Raw genomic sequence first — 22,212 nt, forward strand, 5'->3', positions numbered from 1 at the left:
ATTATAAAAAAATAAATTTTTTTAGAATAAAATTAATGTGATTAAGTGTAATTTATTTATATGTGATTAAAAAATAATTGAATAACTATGTACCGTAAAAAATGATATTATTGAAGGATAAAATTAAAATTTTTTTCTATGTATCGTTTTTGTCTACGTGTTCGTCATATTCAAGTCTCTAACGTTTTAAAATCGTCTCAATTTTATCCTGCCGTCAATTCCGTTAATAGATTCCTAACGGCAGGACAACATTGAGTCAATTTTGAAATGTTAGGGACTTAAATAAGACGATTCAAACATTAGGGACAACTTTGAGACTTACCCCAAACGTTGGGGACAAAAACGATACTTTACTCGAAAAAATAAAATCACTATTTTTACATACTATAAATTTTATAAAAAAATATTTTAAACAAAAAATCAATTTTCAATAAATTACGTTTGAAATAGTTTAATTTTTTTAATAATTAAATTTAACATTCATTATCTAAAATTTGAAAGAATTTAATGTGTATACTTTTACATTTGATTAGATGTTAAATCTGTTGTACAAATAAAAATAATTAATTTTCATACTTGTTATTTAAAAAAATATTTTTCTATCCATATATATAAAAATATAATTAGATATTAGTATAAAAAATTATATTGATAGTTATAAAATTAATTCAAAATATTTTTTTAAACAATTGAATCTTGATTCTAATTATTAATTATAACATCAATATTCTCTTCGAATTATATGTGATAAATATTTGAAAAAAGAAAAGTAAAAATATAAATTAAAAAGATAAGCGGTAAAAATTTAAAACTAAATAAAAAAACTAAAAAAGTATGCATATAATAATAATATATGTTTATGTGAATAATATTATAGGATTATTTTTAAATTATATTTATTTATAAATTTAATATAATATATTCTTTATAATTTTATGAATTTATTTGAATTATATTATTTTATTAATTTTATTTTTTTTTAGAATAAAAAGGTAGAGAGATAGAGAATGAGAGAGAAAAGAGAGAGAAAGATAAAAAGAAGAAGAGGTAGAGTTTGTTAATTTTGAAAGAAAAAATTTTATTTTAGTATAATGAAAGAATATCTCGTGATACATTTTGGTTTATCAAATTAGTAATATAAAACATAAATTATAAGTTATATATAAAATGAGAAGGATAGATAGAAATAGAGAAGGAAAGAGAAGTAGATAAGAGGATAGAGAGGAGTTCATCAATTTCTGAGAAAAATATTTTATATCAATTTTAACAAAAGAGTATCATGTGACATATTTTGATTATTAAATTAGTAATATAATATAGTTATATTTTAATTTTAATTATAATTAAAAAATATCATATTTCACTTTTGAATTTTAAATTTAATGATATATATGAGAGATAAAGTGGATGAAAAAATGAAAAAGATAGAGAAAGGAAAAAACCTCTTTAATTTTAGAGAAAATGATTTAATTTCAATTGTATCGAAAAAATTTTATGTGGTATATTTTAATTTTAAAATCAGTAATATATAAAAGATAGAATAGATTTAAGGTTTAATTATTCTGTTTGCCTTTATAATTTGACTAAATTTATAATTAGGTCTATATACTTTTTTTTTCAATTAGATCCTTATACTATTTTTTTTATTTTAATTTAGTCTTTATAATAAAAAAACGTTTGTTTTAATGAAATATTCCATTTTCAAATTGGATATACCATAGTTGAGTTAAACTCCAAAATGGTCCTTGAGATTAGCGTCGTGCACTAAAATCGTCCATGAGATTCTAATTGCACTAATTACGTCCCTGAGATTAACAAAAATGCACCATATTAGTCCCCGACTCATTTTTCATTAACGACGTGATGACATGGCTTGATGATGTAGAATGTAAGTGACACATGTCACTCCATGATTTGGCCACGTGTAATGATACGATGATGTGGTGACCAGTGACACGTGACATACTGATGTGGATGGTTGTGCCACGTGTCACAATGTTATTTGGCCACGTGTCTGTTTGTGCCACATGTCGCAACAGTATTTGACCACGTGTCGTCCATTATGTCATCATTGTAGATGTTCTAAATTAGTCCTTCACTTTGCATTAAGTGACTCATTTTAGTCCCTGAAATTGAATGTCATGCACCAAACTAGTCATTTCACCAGTTTTTTTTTCATTTTTTCTATAAATTCAAAATTCTCAATATCTTTGAATGCATTAATTTCAATTCTATTTTTTCATATATTAATTAAATAAAAGTGCTTTTATAAAATATTTTTTCTCTTACGAATACTCAAACCACTAACTTGGAGTTGACGTGAAGCTGTGAAGGCATTTCCAGCACCTTCACTACTATTTTCGACCTCTTTTAGTGCTTTTATAAAATATTTTTTCTCTTGTGGATACCCCTAACCGCCGTTTTGGAGTTGACATGAAGGCATTTCAAGCTTCCCTCATTGCCATCTTCGACCTCTTTCGTCTAGACTGCAGAGGTCGGAGATGGTAGTGAAGGTGCTTGAAGTGCCTTCAATCTAGCTCATTTACACATAACGATAACGTGTATTTCATAAGAACAAAAAAGATGTTTATTTTAATTATTGATTTCTTGTTAAAACACATGTTTTTTTATGAAAAAATGTGTCTAATCAATCATGTAATTATTTTTTTAATAACATACTTATATATTACAAAATTTATCAATGTTAAATTATTAAAAAAAAATTATATAATTAAAACTAAAATCTTAAAACTTTTTATGAAAGCACTTATATTTAAACGATATATAAAAAAATAGAAATGAAATTAGTGCATCCAAGATATTGAAAATTTTAAATTTAAAAAAAAAAGAGAAAAAATTGGTGAGAATGGACTAGTTTGGTGCACGACATTCAATTTCACGGACTAAAATGAGTCACTTAATGCAAAGTGAGGGACTAATTTGGTGCATCTACAATGATGACATAATGGACGACACGTGGACGAATACTGTTCTGACACGTGGCACAAACGAACACGTGGCCAAATAACATTGTGACACATGGCACAACTATCCACATCAACATGTCACGTGTCACTGGTCACCACATCATCATATCATTACACGTGGCCAAATCATGGAGTAACACGTGTCACTTACATTCCACGTCATCAAGCCATGTCATCATGTCATTAATAGAAAATGAGTCAGCGACTAATATGGTGCACTTTTCTCAATCTCAGGGACGTAATTGGTGCAATTGGTGTAACACCCCAATTACTCTAAGCCTTACCTCTAGCCGTAAAGCAAAGGTTAATCAGAGGTTACTACAGTCCTAAGACTTATACATATTTATATATAGAAAGAAATAATATATTCTAGGAGCCCGATGAAGGATTAAGCTCAAAGACAGATTTACAAAAGCGCGAAACGTTCACACGAAGCTAACGCATAAGATACAAGGTATAAGTATAAGATAATAAAATATATATAAATATAAGAATATAATATTCATACAGAACTAGCCGCAGCTTGCGGAGTTTAAGCCGACTAGTTACAAATAGAAAGGTACAGAGCTTTAGAATTAAAACAGCTTATACAACCTATCTCTCAAATAAGCCTCTAAGGCTATAAAGATAAATATACAAAAGGTAAGAGAATACTATGACGAAAGTAAAACAGAAATAAATAAGGAACAAACCATACTCCGCTATATCATCATATTCGCAATCTCACTGGAGTAGATTACGACCTGCATCTGAAAAATAACAAAGTATGAAATGAGAACCGGAGGTTCTCAGTATGGTAACAGTGCCCAATGATGTAATGATGTAAGGCTCCGGGACGCCGAAGGCAATCCTAGAACTTCACATCACATACAGATATTCAAGCTTAACGAAATAAAATAAATACATAAGAAACTTAAACCATAAACCGGGTTATCTAAACTTATGGGAATTCTAACTAATACTAATTACACCGCTGTATCCCACAGCCTTCGCCAACTTAAGCTCCGTGCGATCCCATCGCCACCACCTACCTAACCTCCTCAGCACTAGACAAACACAAGATAAATGCAAGCAAGTAAAACACTGATAGTATTCATTTACAGCAAGTAATTCAAGAAGCAAGTAGGCATGTTATACAGTTAGGCAAACTCAAGTAATCAAAGCAAACAAGCATATAGAAGATGCATATGATGAATGTCTATCCTAATGGCTCATGATATCACTTGTCGGTCCGTAAATGCTAACCCGACACATCCTCCCGGATGTAGCCTTTTCTGTCCAGGGATATAGTACCCTGCACACTCATGCAGCAGCTCTTCTGCTACGCCAGAGATATAGTGCCTTGCACACTCATGTAGTAGGGAGTCTACTACGCCAGGGATATAGGCCCCGCACACTTCCTGCAGCAGAGAAAGAACCAACCACAACAAATCATGCAGCAGAATAATCTGTCACGCCGGGGATATAGGCCCCGCACACTCTCAACATTCAACAAGTCATGTGACAGAAACATCTACCACGCCGGATATATAGGCTCTGTACACTCTCAACAACAACTAGACATGCAGCAGAACAATCTGCTATGCCGGAGATATAGGCTCTGCACACTCTCATATAATCTAATCATTTCCTCATCATCAAATCATCACCATACATTACCATTCCTCATCTTAAATCACTTTCAGTTATCAATTCTCAATATTCATCAAGATCATCATTTCTCTTCAAGTCCTCGACTCATCTCAACCATCCTCAATTCATATTTTCCATTCCAACTCAATAGTTCATCAGGTTTTCCCAATTCCAATACCATCCTCCTTTCTCATCTACCATACCCATCCTCAGTACACCAGAAACCTAAGCCTATGTTCTCTAACTTTTCAAAATAATACCAAGTAAATTACCTAGGTCCTTTCCCATGTTCTAAGACCCGGAATTAAGCCCAAAAGTCTTAAAATGGTGTCATAGAAACTTACAAGCCTAATTTTCCGTCTCTAGACTCAAAATGAAAGTATCCTATAGATTCAAACCTAGTTGAAATAGTTTAGTTGAATACAATTAAAAAAAAAGAAAAACCATTTCTCTTGCAAAAACTGATTTTAAGTTTGAAATCTCTGCACCAAGACAGCAAGCTACCCTGTTCTTAGAAAATTCACCAAAAATCATATTTTCATTTGATGTATCTGAAATTTTCCAAAAATAAACTAGACTCAGAGAGTTTTAAATCAGTCAAAATCTCATAGAAAAATTATTTTTCTAGAAAGAGTTATACTGATTACAAGTTTACTTTCAAACACTAGTTTTGCTGTCAAAATAGCTAAGAGCTCTATTTTTAAAACGAGCACAACTCCTTCCACAAAATTTATAATTGTCTGAAATTTTGACACAAATAAAAAAATAGTCCAAGTCATAATGTCCTTTTGGTCCCACTCAAAATTATAGTCAGGATTGGGAGATATACGATGGGAAAGTTGCTGGTTTGATTATGTAGCAGCAGAAAATCAGTTTTAAAGTAACAAACTTCAAAAATTTATATCTCCTAATCCAACTGGTAAACTTTAATAAAATTTTCCAGGATTTTTCTACACATCACAAAGATTCGAGAAAAATTAATCACATTCAATTGTGATGGTTAGATCGTTCCCAAAAAGCGTCTGAAGCTGCTGCCAGAAAAATAGATTATGCAGATTTTTGCCAAATCTCAACTTTCAAAATATTTCAACCAAAAATCAGACCAAAACCATAGCAACTCCAATTTATCTCATAACTCGCTCTTTGTGTCACAACCTACCATTCATACTAAATTTTTTATTCACCCTTCAATATCCTCAACCTCAAATATCAAATATATAACACTATAATCATTCCTCCACCAACCACATTCATCAATTTCCATTATCAAATACATAACAATACATTCAGTTTTCAAATCAACACATTAATCAAATTCCATTCCACCATTTCCAACAATCATCATAATCAATTTCAATCTCAATCCTCAATACCATACTATCAACATCAATATTTCAATTCATCAACAACCCAAATCATCAAATTATCATACATCATACAACAACTCTAACAACCAATTTAATTCAATCCTATCCTATGGTCATTAGCTAAAGTATCCATAAACATTACATATTACATAAAGGAAACCGGAACCATACCTTAGCCGATTCTCACTATGCTCCGACACCAAACATGATTCCAATCAAGCTTCCACCAAGCTCCAAACTATCAAAGCTAAACCAAAAGCCACCACCAACTCCAAAAACAAGCTTCATACATACAACATAACCATAGATCAACAACTAAAGCTTATACTATACCAAACCATAAGAATAAAGAGGTTCCTTACCTTATCCAACGAGAGTAGGGGTAAAATCCAACAATTACCCGCTACTAGAGATCACCTAAACAAGCAAAACCACAAATCTACTCAAAACCCATAACCTCGAAAATGTAGAAATCTAGGGCACAAAACTGGGACTTGAGCTTCGAGTTCTTATCAGGTTTGCTTAGATAAAAATGTAGAGCTTGACAAGAGCTTCGCGTGGCCGCGAACAGCTCCTCAATCGGAGCTCCGTAGCTTAAATTATGGCTCCCGGAAGGTGGAGGTGAATAGTAACCGCTCCCCTCTTCTCCTCTCATCTCAAAACCGCGGCTCTCTCTCATTTGGAGGAAGAAATGAGCTGAAAAGCTCATTAAATGAGCTTATATATGTTGGGCCTTGGATCCGGTTTGGGTCCGGTCCAACCCGTTAGCATTTTTAGTCCGTTTGTCCCACTTTGGGCCAAAACCTTTAAGATTAGTGCCCGGTTTTCAATTCTAAATTATTTTTGTTCTTTCAAAACAATAAATCAATCTTCAAAATATTATTTTCCAAAATATGCGGTACTGGACAGACTAAAGTCGGTACTGCCAGCTTAAGCGCCAGTATGCATTTTTACAAAAACTTTTCGAAAGAGAAACATTTTCCAACTCAGAATAATTCACTGAAATCAAATTTCACATTTTTATTTTTAAATTAAAACTTCTAAATTTTGAATCTATTATGGGCACTAAAAATTATTTTATTAAAACGGTTTTACGTGAAAAACTCTGGTTCTTACATCCTCCCCTCCTTAAAAAGATTTTCGCCCTCGAAAATCGAATCACGCGATATATCCTCCTCGAAGCGCCCTATTGTGTCGATGTCCCCTCTTGCCTTCCACTGCGTCACTCTGATTATCGTCATTAAGAATCCGGAATTTATCCTTTAAGCCAAAAATCGATTTTTGTAATACTTTTCAAAACCTTTAAAACAAGTTCAATATGAACGAGTTCATTGTTAAAACTTTCTCTCAAAAGAGTAAAAAATCATTTATTTGTAAATCAATCACTTTAAAGCATGATTCTTCTAAATTCATTAAAATCCTGAAATCAGAACCTTTCAAATTGAATCCCTTCTGATAAGTTAAATTACAAGCCAAAATCACAAGTTGATAAAATCATAGAACTCACTTTTATTTTTAAACGATATCATTCAAACCAAGAATTTCGACTTTCTTTCAAAAACAAATCATTTAAACCAATAGTTTCAAACCAAATTTTCAAAATTATTTTAAGCTTTAAAACTTTTTCAATAAGAATTCTAAACCATATCGTTTAGAAATTGAAAACCTTAAGTAAAAATGCAAAATAAATAGTCGGCACTTCTCTTGCCACCAGTGTTGAGGCTCACCCATCAACTGATACGCCGCAACTCCGCGAACTGGTTTTCCGGGACATGTTGAGCTCATAACGCATAGGTTAGGTTAGTCTTCCTCACTACCTCTCTGTTAATGTGATCGACCTCGTCTGCGAGTTGCCTATTCAGGCTTCCTTTCCACACCAAACAATCGATATCAAGGTGATCAATCTCAATATCAAAAGTCTAGTGCTTCAATTATCCAAGAAGGCACTCACAAACAAGCATTCTATGAGATATCAAGTAGATAACCTAAATAGCATGAAAGAAAAAATGACCCAGAGTATGCAACGAAGCATAATCGGTCCATCCCTCAGACTCACGAGGACGAACTACTCTGATACCACTAAATGTAACACCCCAATTACCCTAAGACTTACCTCTAGCCGTAAAGCAAAGGTTAATCAGAGGTTACTACAGTCCTAAGGCTTATACATATTTATGTATAGAAAGAAATAATATATTCTAGGAGCCCGATGAAGGATTAAGCTCAAAGACAGATTTACAAAAGCGCGAAATGTTCACACGAAGATAACGCATAAGATACAAGGTATAAGTATAAGAGAATAAAATATATATAAATATAAGAATATAATAATCATAGAGAACTAGCCGCAGCTTACGGAGTTTAAGCCGACTAGTTACAAATAGAAAGGTACAGAGCTTTAAAATTAAAACAACTTATACAACATATCTCTCAAATAAGCCTCTAAGGCTATAAAGATAAATATACAAAAGGTGAGAGAATACTATGACAAAAGTAAAACAGAAATAAACAAGGAACGAACCATACTCCACTCTGTCACCATATCTGCAATCTCATCGAAGTAGATTACGACCTGCATCTGAAAAACAACAACAAAGTATGGAATGAGAACCGGAGGTTCTCAGTGTGGTAATAGTGCCTAATAATGTAAGATGTAAGGCTCCGGGATGCCGAAGGCAATCCTAGAACTTCACATCACATACGGATATTCAAGCTTAACGAAATAAAATAAATACATAAGAAACTTAAACCATAAACCGGGTTATCTAAACTTATGGGAATTCTAACTAATACTAATCACACCGCTGTATCCCACAGTCTTCGCCAACCTAACCTCCGTGCGATCCCATTGCCACCACCTACCTAACCTCCTTAGCACCAGACAAACACAAGATAAATGCAAGCAAGTAAAACACAGATAGTATTCATTTACAACAAGTAATTCAAGAAGTAAGTATGCATGTTATACTGTTAGGCAAACTCAAGTAATCAAAGTAAACAAGCATATAGAAGATGCATATGATGAATGTCTATCCTATTGGTTCATGATATCACTTGTCGGTCCGTAAATGCCAACCCGACACATCCTCCCGGATGTAGCCTTTTCTGCCATGCCAGGGATATAGTGCCCTGCACACTCATGCAGCAGCTCTTTTGCTACGCCATAGATATAGTGCCCTGCACACTCATGTAGTAAGGAATCTACTACGCCAGGGATATAGGCCCCGCACACTTCCTGCAGCAGAGAAGGAACCAACCACAACAAATCATGCAGCAGAATAATCTGTCACGCCGGGGATATAGGCCCTGCACACTCTCAACATTCAACAAGTCATGTGACAGAAACATCTGCCACGCCGGAGATATAGGCTCCGTACACTCTCAACAACAACTAGACATGCAGCAGAACAATCTGCTACGCCGGAGATATAGGCTCCGTACACTCTCATATAATCCAATCATTTCCTCATCATCAAATCATCACCAGACATTACTATTCCTCATCTCAAATCACTTTCAGTTATCAATTCTCAATATTCATCAAGATCATCATTTCTCTTCGAGTTCTCGACTCATCTCAGCCATCCTCAATTCATATTTTTCATTCCAACTTAATAGTTCATCAGTTTTCTCCAATTCCAATACCATCCTCCTTTCTCATCTACCATACCCATCCTCAGTACACCAGAAACCTAAGCCTCCGTTCTCTAACTTTTCAAAATAATACCAAGTAAATTACCTAGGACTTTTCCTGTGTCTAAGACCCGAAATTAAGCCCAAAGGTCTTAAAATGGTGTCACAGAAGCTTACAAGCCTAATTCTCCGTCTCTAGACTCAAAACGGAAGTATCCTATAGATTCAAACCCAATTAAAATAGTTTAGTTGAATACAATAAAAAAAAAAAAGAAAACCATTTCTCTTGCAAAAACTTATTTTAAGTTTGAAATCTCTGCACCAAGACAACAAGCTACCCTGTTCTTAGAAAATCCCCCAAAAATCATATTTTTATTTGATGTATCTGAAATTTTCCAAAAATAAACTAGACTCATAGAGTTTTAAATTAGTCAAAGTCTCATAGAAAATCATTTTTCTGGAGAGAGTTATACTGATTACAAGTTTAGTTTTAAAAACTAGTTTTGCTGTCAAAATAGCTAAGAGCTCTAATTTTAAAACGAGCACAACTCCTTCCACAAAATTTATAATAGTCTGAAATTTTGACACAAACAAGAAAATAGTCCAAGCCTCAATGTCCTTTTGGTCCCACTCAAAATTATGATCAGGATTGGGAGATATAGGCTGGAAAAGTTGCTGATTTGATTATGTAGCAGCAGAAAATTAGTTTTAAAGTAACAAACTTCAAAAATTTATATCTTCTAATCCAACTTTTAAACTTTAATTAATTTTTCCATGATTTTTCTACACATCACAAGGATTCGAGAAAAATTAATCCCACTCAATTGTGATGGTTAGATCGTTCCCAAAAAGTGTCCGGAGCTGCTACTAGAAAAATAGATTAAGCAGAATTTTGCCAAATCTCAACTTTCAAAATATTTCAACAAAAAATCCGACCAAAACCATACCAACTCCAATTTACCTCATAACTCACTCTTTGTGTCACAACCTACCATTCATAACAAATTTTTCATTCACCCTTCAATATCCTCAACCTCAAATATCAAATATATAACACTATAATCATTCCTCCACCAACCACATTCATCAATTTCCATTATCAAATACATAACAATACATTCATTTTTCAAATCAACACATTAATCAAATTCCATTCCACAATTTCCAACAATCATCATAATCAATTTCAATCTCAATCCTCAATACCTACTGTTACGGTGGGTAACCGGAGATTAATGGGCTGGATGGCGTTGGTTGGCCCAAACGTATGAAGGAGGTGGCTTTCGAGTGGATCTGTTACTCGGTGTTCCTCCGTCCGACTTGTACGTGTGAAAGAATGGGGAGTGGTACCTGCAAAGACACTCCGATGCCTAAGTTAGCAAGAGTGTGAGCAGGTTAGAGAGTATTGGAACTTAGCGATACCTGAATGGTGTCAGTGTATTTATAGTGGTGAACCAATAACCACCGCTGAAGTAGTACCACCTTTTTAGGTGGATAACCGTTCCCATATCTTAGGGAGGTTAAGATATGGCTCTATGAAGTGGTTAGAGAGTTTCTAGGGGCAGTTACTCATTCGAATGAGTGTTATCTGCCAGCTAACCCTCGTATCCGACTTCTTTGGAGCAGGTCGTGTTCAGTACCGACTTCTGGGGATGAAGGCTGGTACTGGGTGAGGGCCAACCCTTTGGGTTGGGCCTTTTCGCTTGGATCCTGGACCTTTATTATTGGGCCAGAGTATGAATAGTGCCCCTACTCGAGCCCAATTTCTTTTTAGGATTTGGGTTCGAGTATTCAACTCGGGGTCGTAGCCGATTTGCAAGAGGACCGACGTGATGGTTTAAGAACCGACGTGATTTTTCGTGACCTTTTGGTTCTGACAGTTACGTCTAATCAAGCGTCGTGTCCGTTAGGGGTGTGCGTAGGGATTTAATGGCCTTGGTAACGGTGCATCTTCATTAATGATTGCCCCAATTTTACCATTATGCCCCTAACGTTCTTATAAATACTTTCCCTCTCTTTTGTTGTTTCGTTTCTGCGATCTTTCAAATTTCCCTTGCATTCGTTCGTGCTGCATTCTTGCGTTTTTGAAGGCTTTTGCTTCCAACCCTTATTTCCGGATAAAGGTTAGTTCTTTAATATGCTCTTGTAGATAAATTTGATTTGCAGACTTTAGTTTCGCATCCTCCTCCCTTTAGAGACCGTGTTGGTGATTTTTCTTTTCCCCTTGTAGGTTTTGTTACCCCCCCTTTTTTATAAAGAGAAATGGCTTCTGTAGATGCTCTCTCTCACTGGGTTGATGTCACGGTCTTAGGGGAGGAGCCCTCAGTCGATTCTGAGTTCATTACCAACCTTCGCACTCATCACAGAATTTGTACTTCTGAGGATGACGAACCAAAATATGAATTGGTAGTCCCGGGTCCTGAAGACCGGGTTTGTTTTGGAAGAGTCAATGAGGCGGCCCCTCATTTTTTCTTTATGTATGAGTGCATGATCACCCGTTTGGGTGTTTTTCTTCCTTTTTCAAATTTTGAGATATCTGTTTTGCGTCACTGTCGAGTCGCTCCCACCCAGCTTCACCCCAACTCTTGGGGTTTTTTGAAAATTTATCAATTCATCAGCCAGGCTTTAGAGTTTCCGACTTCTTTAAAGATTTTTTCCATCTTTTTCATATGACAAAACCCTTCAGTGGGCTAAACAATAAACAACAGTGGGTGTCGTTCCGAGCCATACAAGGTCGGAGAATCTTCACCCTTTTTGACGAATCCTTTCACGACTTCAAGAACTACCTTTTCAAAGTGCAAGCTGTAGAGGGTCACCACCCCTTTTTCCTGGATGATAATTCCTCTCCCCGATTTCCTTTATATTGGCTGGAGGCCTCCCCCTGCGAGAAATATGGTTTGGATAACCTAAATGAGGTAGAAGCAGCCATTGTGGGGTTCCTCCGAGAAGTGTGGGGGAGGGCCCCATACTTGGACACAAAAAAGTTTCTCCAGGGGTCTCCGACCTTTGTCCAGGCACAGCTAGGTAGCTTTTATTTGTTTGCTGGATTTCCGACTTGTCTTATCCGACTTGTCTAATCTATCATTTGTTGCTTTTTTTTCAGAGATGGTAAAGGCAAACGCTCAAGAATCTTACCAAAGGGTCCAGGAGGCTAAAGCAAGGTCTCGCGCCAGGACTGGTGGCACCAGGACAGTTATCTCTCCTCCTCTTCCTCCTCGGAATGTTGGGACTCCCTCTCAGCCCATTGTAATTTCTTCTTCAACTTTCTCTCAGCCACCCCCCTGCTCGACCTTCTTCTGAACCAGATAATAAGAAGCGCAAGACCTTAGAGTCTGGCTCTTCTGGTGAGGCGAAGGCGGATGCTCTTGCATTCGTCCGAAAGAACATCTATCCCAACGTTCGCATAAACATGGATGATGTTTCTGTTCGGCGCCACCTTACCACTCTGGTTGAGGAGAGCCTGAAGGCAGCGGGGGTTTGTGGCAAACTCTTGGATATTTTCGAGAAGGCCCCTCTCAGCTCTTTAGGGATGACCTCGAGGGTCGAAGAGCTGGAAGGAAGGCTTCTCATATATCAGGAGCATGAGGGGAAGTTGAAGGAGGAAGTCGCCAAGCTGAGGGAGGAGAGAGATAATCTCCGGGAGAGTGGGAGGAAGTTGCAAGCCCAATGCAACATGGAGGTGGATTTGAGGAAGGCAGCGCAAGCCAGCTACAACAGTTTATTTGATGATCTTGTGTCTGTAAAGAATGACTTGCTGAATGCCCGGAAGGCCTATACCGAGTTAGAGGACTCTATTGCGGATGGTGCTGATGAAGCTTGGCGGGTTTTTAAGGAACAGGTCGGAGTCATTGCTCCTGACTTGGACCTTTCTCCCTTGGACCCTGATAAGATTGTTATTGATGGTGACATCGTGGATCCTCCTGTCCCCGTGGTGGAGTCCGAGTCCGATTTGAAGACTCGGGGGCAGAGGATCATAGAGTCCCCTCCTCGCTCTAAGGACGCTCCGGGTTCTTCTACTGCTCCTCCGACTTCCTCTCCAGCCCTTGCTCCTGGCGTTCCTTCCGACTCTGCTGGTGGTGCTCCTTCTACTCCTCTTGCTAAGAAGTGATTTTGGCTATTGGGGCCCGGCCTGTGGGCCCCTCTTTTTAAACTCTTTTATATTTATTTGTTGATGTTTGCAACAATTTTTTGGCCTTTTAGGGCCGTAAACAAAACAAATTTTCGATACCCTTTTTAATAAGGGTTTAATTTAGCGTTTAAATAAATGCCCTTTTTTGGATAAGGGTTTTGAGTTACCTTATGCGCGCATGCTTTTTCTATTCGTGGTTCTTTTGACTCTTTGATCTTTTCTGGAAAAAATCTTTTCTTTGGGGCTTGCCTGCTTTTCTGAATCTTTTTTGATCTTCAAGGCAGCCTTATAACTTTTTCTTAGTTTTTCCTATCTCTTTTTATTATTCCTAGTACTCAATTTTGTTTCATTGAGTTTTTCGTGACTTAGGCTACTTTTGCGATTCATTTTAATTTTACTCGGCTTCGCTTTCCGACTTATGAGTCGGACTGCTCCCGAGTTTATCATGATCGACTTCTATAGCCTCTTTACGCCGATTTGTACCTCGTCGTTTTATCCTGACGACCATCTAGGTCGGTTCATGGGATTTTCACGTTTTGTCGAGCTTAAATCGGCGCGTTTCGTAGAAAGAGAATAAAAAGGGAATTTAAAAGAGATATTTAAAATGAAAGAGATCTTTATTAATTGAGGAGGTACCTTATTGCTACTAAGGGCTTTTGATAATTTATTTTTCCTTAGCCCCTACTATGATGCCTCGTTAAAAACCCTTTTCAGAAAAAACCCTTTGATTTTGGGAAAAAATCATGAAATTGGGAAAAGAGTACATCAGGGAGTAGGGTTCGCTTTTAGTTGTAGTACCTTTTCATATTACAAGCATGCCATGATCTTGGTAACTCGTTGCCGTCGAAGTCGGTTACCCTATAATAGCCTTTTCCTAAGACCTCGTTGATCTTGTATGGTCCTTTCCAATTAGCAGCGAGCTTTCCTTCCCCCGATTTGTTGACTCCAAGATCGTTTCTGATTAGGACCAAGTCATCTGGGGTGAAACTCCTTCGAATGACTTTTTTGTTGTATCTCGCGGTCATCCTTTGCTTCAACGCTGCTTCTCTTATTTGGGCTTCTTCTCGGATTTCGGGGAGCAAGTCGAGCTCCTCTTTGTGCCCCCGTATATTCCCGATCTCGTCGTGGAAAATCACTCTTGGGCTTTGCTCATTGACCTCTATTGGGATCATGGCTTCTACGCCATAAACTAGTCGGAAGGGTGTTTCTCCAGTGGCGGATTGGGGGGTTGTTCTGTAAGCCCATAGTACTTGTTGGAGCTCTTCAGCCCAAGCTCCTTTCGCATCTTGTAATCTTTTCTTCAGCCCTGCCAGTATGACTTTGTTGGCTGCTTCGGCTTGCCCATTGGCTTGTGGGTGTTCCACTGAGGTGAACTGGTGTTTGATGTTCATACTGGCTACTAGGCTTCTAAGGTGGAGTCGGTGAACTGGGTTCCGTTATCTGTGGTAATGGAATAAGGTATCTCATACCTTGTGATTATATTTTTGTAGAGGAACCTCCGACTTCTTTGTGCAGTGATGGTGGCCAGTGGTTCTGCTTCTATCCACTTTGTGAAATAATCTATTCCCACTATTAGGTATTTGACTTGTCCTGGCGCCTGGGGAAAAGGACCTAACAAATCCATTCCCCATTTTGCAAAGGGCCATGGGGAGGTGATACTGATGAGCTCCTCTGGGGGGCCACGTGGAAATTTGCATGCATTTGATACGGTTGGCACTTTTTCACAAAGTCTGTGGCATCTTTCTGCAAGGTTGGCCAGTAAAATCCAGCTCGGATCACCTTTCTGGCTAATGACCTTGTTCCGAGATGGTTCCCGCAGATTCCACTATGTACCTCCTCTAATACCTCGGTGGCTCTTGAGGTCGGTACACACTTTAACAATGGTGTTGATATCCCCCTTCTATAGAGAATATTTTTCACCAAGGTATAGTGTTGTGCTTCCCTTCGGATTTTCTTGGCCTCCTTTTCCTCCTTGGGGAGGATGTCGAATTTCAGGTATTCGACCAAGGGGTTCATCCATCCGAGGTTTAATCCGACCACTTCAAAAACTTCTTGTTTGTCTTCCATTTTTACCACTGAAGGTTCCTGGAGAGTTTCTTGGATCAGGCTTCTGTTATTTCCTCCTGGCTTGGTACTTGCTAACTTGGATAGGGCGTCTGCTCTGCTATTTAGGTCCCGAGTTATGTGCGTGACCTCGGTTTCTGCAAAACGCCCAAGGTGTTCCAGAGTTTTTTCCAAGTATCTCTTCATATTTGGGTCTTTTGCCTGGTATTCTCCACTTATTTGGGAGGTCACCACTTGAGAGTCACTGTATATCATTACCTTCGTAGCACCGACTTCTTCTGCCAGCTTCAATCCTGCAATCAAGGCTTCATATTCTGCCTGATTATTTGAAGCTGGGAATTCAAGCTTGAGGGAGACCTCTATCTGGGTTCCCCTTTCATCTACCAATATTATGCCTGCGCCGCTTCCTGTTTTATTGGAGGATCCATCTACATAGAGTTCCCATGTAGTTGGTTTATCCTCTTGATCCCCTGCATATTCTGCAATGAAGTCGGCGAGGCACTGGGCTTTAATCGCCGTCCGAGTTTCGTACTTCAAGTCGAACTCGGAGAGCTCTATTGCCCATTGAACCATTCTTCCTGCAACATCCGTCTTTTGGAGGATTTGCTTCATGGGTTGGTTCGTGCGGACTCTTATTGTGTGAGCTTGAAAGTAAGGCCGTAGCCTTCGAGAGGCTACCACTAAGGAGTAGGCAAATTTCTCTAATTTGTGATACCTTAGCTCAGGGCCTTGTAGAACTTTACTGATGAAATAGATTGGGTGTTGACCGTCCTTGTCTTCTCTTATCAAGGCTGCTGAGACAGCCTTGTCTGCCACGGATAGGTATAGGACGAGGTCTTTTCCGGCTACAGGTCGGGTCAAAATAGGAGGTTGGCTCAAAAACTTTTTGAACTCCTGGAACGCCTCCTCGCATTCGGGAGTCCATTCAAACTGGTGTCCCTTTCTCAATAGGGAGAACAGTGGAAGGGATCTTAGTGCTGATTCTGCCAAAAATCTGGAGAGAGCTGCTAGTCGGCCATTCAGCTGTTGGACCTCTCTCAAACAAGTCGGGCTTTTCATTTCTAGGATAGCTCTACACTTGTCGGGATTGGCTTCGATCCCTCTTTGTGTTAGCATGAATCCTAGAAATTTTCCTGCCTCCACCGCGAAGGCGCACTTTGCAGGATTTAGTCTCATCCCGTGCAACCTTATGGTGTCAAAGACTTGTGAAAGGTCAGACAAGAGGTCGACTTCTTTCTTGGTCTTTACCAGCATATCGTCGACGTACACTTCCATTAAGCTCCCTAAGTGAGGGGCAAACACCTTATTCATCAGCCTCTGATATGTGGCCCCTGCATTTTTCAATCCAAATGGCATGACCACGTAGCAAAAGTTAGCTCTGGGCGTGATGAATGATGTTTTTTCTTGGTCTGGTTCATACATCGGGATTTGGTTATACCCTGAGTAGGCGTCCATGAACGACAAGTATTGATACCCCGAGCTAGAGTCTACTAGGGCGTCAATGCTTGGTAGTGGATAAGGGTCCTTGGGACATGCCTTATTTAAGTCGGTATAGTCGACGCACATTCTCCATTTACCATTTTGTTTTTTGACTAGCACTACATTGGCTAGCCATGTTGGATACTTGACTTCTCTGATGAAACCGGCTTCTAGGAGCGCTTGTACTTGCTCCTCTACTATTAGAGCTCGCTCTGGGCCGAGCTTGCGTCTTCGTTGTTATACAGGTCGAGATCCCGTGTAGGCCGAGAGCTTGTGGGACATGAGTTCTGGATCTATCCCAGGCATGTCGGAGGCCTTCCAGACGAAGAGATCGGAATTATCTCTTAGGAGCTTAGTCAACTCTTGTCTTAGGGTTTCCCCCAGGTTGGTTCCTATGTGAGTGTTTTTTCCTTCCTCTTCTCCGACCTGAATCTCCTCGGTTTTTCCTCCGGGTCGTGGTCGCAGCTCTTCTTTAACCTTGCTCCACCGAGCTCTATTGTGTGAACTTCTTTGCCTTTTCCTCTCAGGTTTAGGCTTTCATTGTAGCATTTCCTTGCCAGCTTCTGATCTCCCCTCACCGTTGCTATCCCCGCTAAGGTCGGGAATTTCATGCAGAGGTGGGGTGTCGATACCACCGCTCCGAGTCGATTAAGGGTAGCTCTGCCGATTAAAGCATTATAGGCCGACCCCACGTCGATGACTATGAAGTCTATACTCAGAGTCTTTGATTTCTCCCCCTTTCCAAAGGTGGTGTGGAGGGGCAAAAATCCTAGTGGCTTTATTGGCGTGTCGCCTAATCCGTACAAGGTGTCGGGGTAGGCTCTTAACTCTTTCTCATCTAACCCTAGTTTGTCGAAAGCGGGCTTAAAGAGGATGTCCGCTGAGCTTCCTTGGTCTACTAGTGTTCTGTGTAGATGGACATTTGCCAGGATCATGGTAATTACCACTGGGTCATCGTGCCCAGGGATTATTCCTCGCCCATCTTCCTTTGTGAATGAAATGGTTGGAGGGTCGGAGGACCCCTCTCCGACCTGGTAAACTCTCTTGAGATGTCTTTTACGAGAAGATTTTGTGAGTCCCCCTCCCGCAAACCCTCCTGAGATCATATGGATATGTCTCTCCGGAGTTTGTGGTGGTGGGTCTCTTCTATCCATATCATCTCGCTTTCTTTTTCCATGACTGTCCGACCTTTCTATGAGATATCTGTCAAGCCGACCTTCTCTGGCCAGTTTTTCTATCACATTTTTAAGGTCGTAACAGTCGTTTGTGGAGTGCCCATATATCTTATGGTACTCACAGTAATCACCGCGGCTCCCCCCTCTTTTATTTTTAATGGGCCTGGGAGGAGGCAGCCTTTCGGTATTGCAAATTTCTCTGTATACATCCACTACAGGAACTTTCAGTGGAGTATAAGAGTGATATTTTCTTGGCCTATCGAGGCCGAGTTCTTCCTTCTTCTTAGCTTCCCTCTCCCTCTCTTTCGTTGAGGGAGGGTGACCAGGTTGCCAACTCGGGTCTCTTAGCCTAGCATTTTCTTCCATATTGATGTACTTTTCAGCTCTTTCCTGTACATCACTTAAAGAGACGGGGTGTCTTTTTGATATGGACTGTGAGAAGGGACCTTCTCTAAGACCATTGACTAGCCCCATGATGACTGCTTCGGTGGGCAGGTCTTGAATCTCCAAACATGCTTTGTTGAACCTTTCCATATAGGCCCGTAAGAACTCCCCGACCTCCTGTTTTATTCCCAGGAGACTTGGTGCATGTTTTACTTTGTCTTTCTGGATGGAGAACCTCATCAAGAACTTTCTTGAGAGGTCTTCAAAACTGGTAATTGACCTCGGAGGGAGGCTGTCGAACCACTTCATCGCTGCTTTTGACAAGGTTGTCGGAAAAGCTTTGCATCGCGTAGCGTCAGAAGCGTCAGCCAGATACATCCGACTTTTAAAGTTGCTCAGATGATGCTTTGGATCAGTGGTTCCATCGTAGAGGTCCATATCAGGGCTTCTAAAGTTTCTCGGAACTTTTGCCCTCATTATGTCCTCGCTAAAAGGATCTTTCTCCCCTAAGGGAGAATCTTCTCTGCCGTCGTGGGAGTTCTGACCTTTGAGGGAGGATTCTAATTTTAAGAGTTTTCTTTCTAACTCTTTTCGTCGCTCCATCTCCTCTTTTAGGTTCTTTTCGGTTTCCTTTTGTCGTTCCCGTTCCTGTTCTAGCTGCTCGAGGCGACTGTGGACTAATCCCATGAGCTCAATTGCGTGGGATGGTCCTTCTTTTTCTGATTCGCGCCCCTCCGAGGAATTTACCTTCGGGTTTTTGATTCTGGAGGTGCCTTCCCTGTGTTGATCATTGGCTTCCTGGTGAAGGGTCTGGTCTGCCTCATTGTTTCCAGTGTTCAGATTCTCTTGTTCAGAATCTGTCTCCACATGACCCTCTTCAAGGGATCTATCCGCCATCACTGGTTGATCTCTCGGGTCCCCGGCAACGGCGCCAATGTTACGGTGGGTAACCGGAGATTAATGGGCTGGATGGCGTTGGTTGGCCCAAACGTATGAAGGAGGTGGCTTTCGAGTGGATCTGTTACTCGGTGTTCCTCCGTCCGACTTGTACGTGTGAAAGAATGGGGGGTGGTACCTGCAAAGACACTCCGATGCCTAAGTTAGCAAGAGTGTGAGCAGGTTAGAGAGTATTGGAACTTAGCGATACCTGAATGGTGTCAGTGTATTTATAGTGGTGAACCAATAACCACCGCTGAAGTAGTGCCACCTTTTTAGGTGGATAACCGTTCCCATATCTTAGGGAGGTTAAGATATGGCTCTATGAAGTGGTTAGAGAGTTTCTAGGGGCAGTTACTCATTCGAATGAGTGTTATCTGCCAGCTAACCCTCGTATCCGACTTCTTTGGAGCAGGTCGTGTTCAGTACCGACTTCTGGGGATGAAGGCTGGTACTGGGTGAGGGCCAACCCTTTGGGTTGGGCCTTTTCGCTTGGATCCTGGACCTTTATTATTGGGCCAGAGTATGAACACCTACTATCAACATCAACATTTCAATTCATCAACAACCCAAATCATCAAATCATCATACATCATCATACAACAACTCTAATAACCAATTTAATTCAATCATATCATATGGGTCACTAGCCTAAGTGTCCATAAACATTACATATTACATAAAGAAAACCGAAACCATACCTATTAGCCGATTTCCACTATGCTCCGACACCAAACTTGATTCCAATCAAGTTTCCACCAAGCTCCAAACCATCAAAGCCAAACCAAAAGCCACCACCAACTCCAAAAACAAGCTTCATACATACAACATAACCACACATCAACAACTAAAGCTTATACTATACCAAACCACAAAGATAAAGAGGTTTCTTATCTTATCCAACGAGAGTAGGGGTAAAATTCAACAATTACCCACTACTAGAGATCACCTAAACAAGCAAAACCACAAAATCTACTCAAAACCCATAACCTCAAAAATGAAAAAATCTAGGGCATGAAACTGGGACTTGAGCTTCAAGTTCTTACCAGGTTTGCTTAGATAGAAACGTAGAGCTCTACGAGAGTTTTGCGTGGCCATAAACGACTCGTCAATTGGAGCTCCGTAGCTCAAGTTATGGCTCCCGGAAGGTGGAGGTGAATAGTAACCACTCCCCTCTTCTCCTCTCCTCTCAAAACCGCGGCTCTCTCTCATTTGGGGAAAGAAATAAGCTGAAAAGCTCATTAAATAAGTTTATATATGTTGGTCTTTGGGCCCGGTTTGGACCCGGTCTAACCCGTTTGCGTTTTTAGCCCGTTTGGCCCAAAGTGGGCCAAAACTTTTAAGATTAGTGTCCGATTTTCAATTCTAAATTATTTTTGTCCTTTCAAAACAATAAATTTTCAAAATATTATATTCCAAAATATGCGGTACTGGACAGACTAAAGCCAGTACTGCCAGCTTAAGCGCCAGTATGCATTTTTACAAAAACTTTTTGAAAGAGAAACATTTTCCAACTCAGAATAATTCACTGAAATCAAATATCACATTTTTATTTTCAAATTAAAACTTTTAAATTTTGAATCTATTTCGAGCACTAAAAATTATTTCATTAAAATGGTTTTACGTAAAAAACCCCGGTTCTTACAATTGGAATCTCAGGGACGATTTTAGTGCACGACACCAATCTCAGGAACCATTTCGGAGTTTAACTCTACCATAGTTAAAATGTTTGGATTATTATTCATTGGCTCTAGTTTATTTTTCATATTGACAAAATAACCCTTATCTCTTTTCCTCCTCTTTCACTCAGGCAGAAAACCCTTTTTCTTCTTCTCTACTCCGTTTGGTATTATGTGGTGCTATTAACGCATCTCAACCCATCATTGTGTGATCCAAATTCATTCTTCTCTATCGTGACCTCTGCCATTGAAAGAACTCCAGTATCAATTCAAAGAGTCCAAGAACAAATAAGAACAAACACTGAACACTGACTGAGCATCCAAGGCATTACCTTCGATAAAGACAGTAAGCAGAGATTTGAGAGAGAGAGACAGATGACTAGAAGAAAGCGACGAATACTGGTGAGCTGGCGACGGATGACGTGGAGCTGGCGACGGATGACGAGGAGCTGGCGATGAATATGACGGACGGACGATGAAAAAGAGCTGTGGAACATGACCTGAAAATGCTTGCGTTGAGCGAACGATGGGAGGACCTTCGAGGACGACGAACCAAGAGGATTGGTTAATGACCATGACGAATCAGGCGGTGATGGTGAGACAAACCAGGCGACAACGATGAAATGAACAGCAACGCTATGCAGATTAGGGTTTTCAAGGAAAAGCTGAGATGGAAGAGACTGGTTTATGCTTCTGCTATTCTACGTGAGTGAAAGGGGAGAGAGAGACTACTTTGAGTGGTTTCTA

This window comes from Arachis hypogaea, chromosome 11 (assembly GCF_003086295.3).
Source record: "Arachis hypogaea cultivar Tifrunner chromosome 11, arahy.Tifrunner.gnm2.J5K5, whole genome shotgun sequence".
Taxonomy (NCBI): domain Eukaryota; kingdom Viridiplantae; phylum Streptophyta; class Magnoliopsida; order Fabales; family Fabaceae; genus Arachis; species Arachis hypogaea.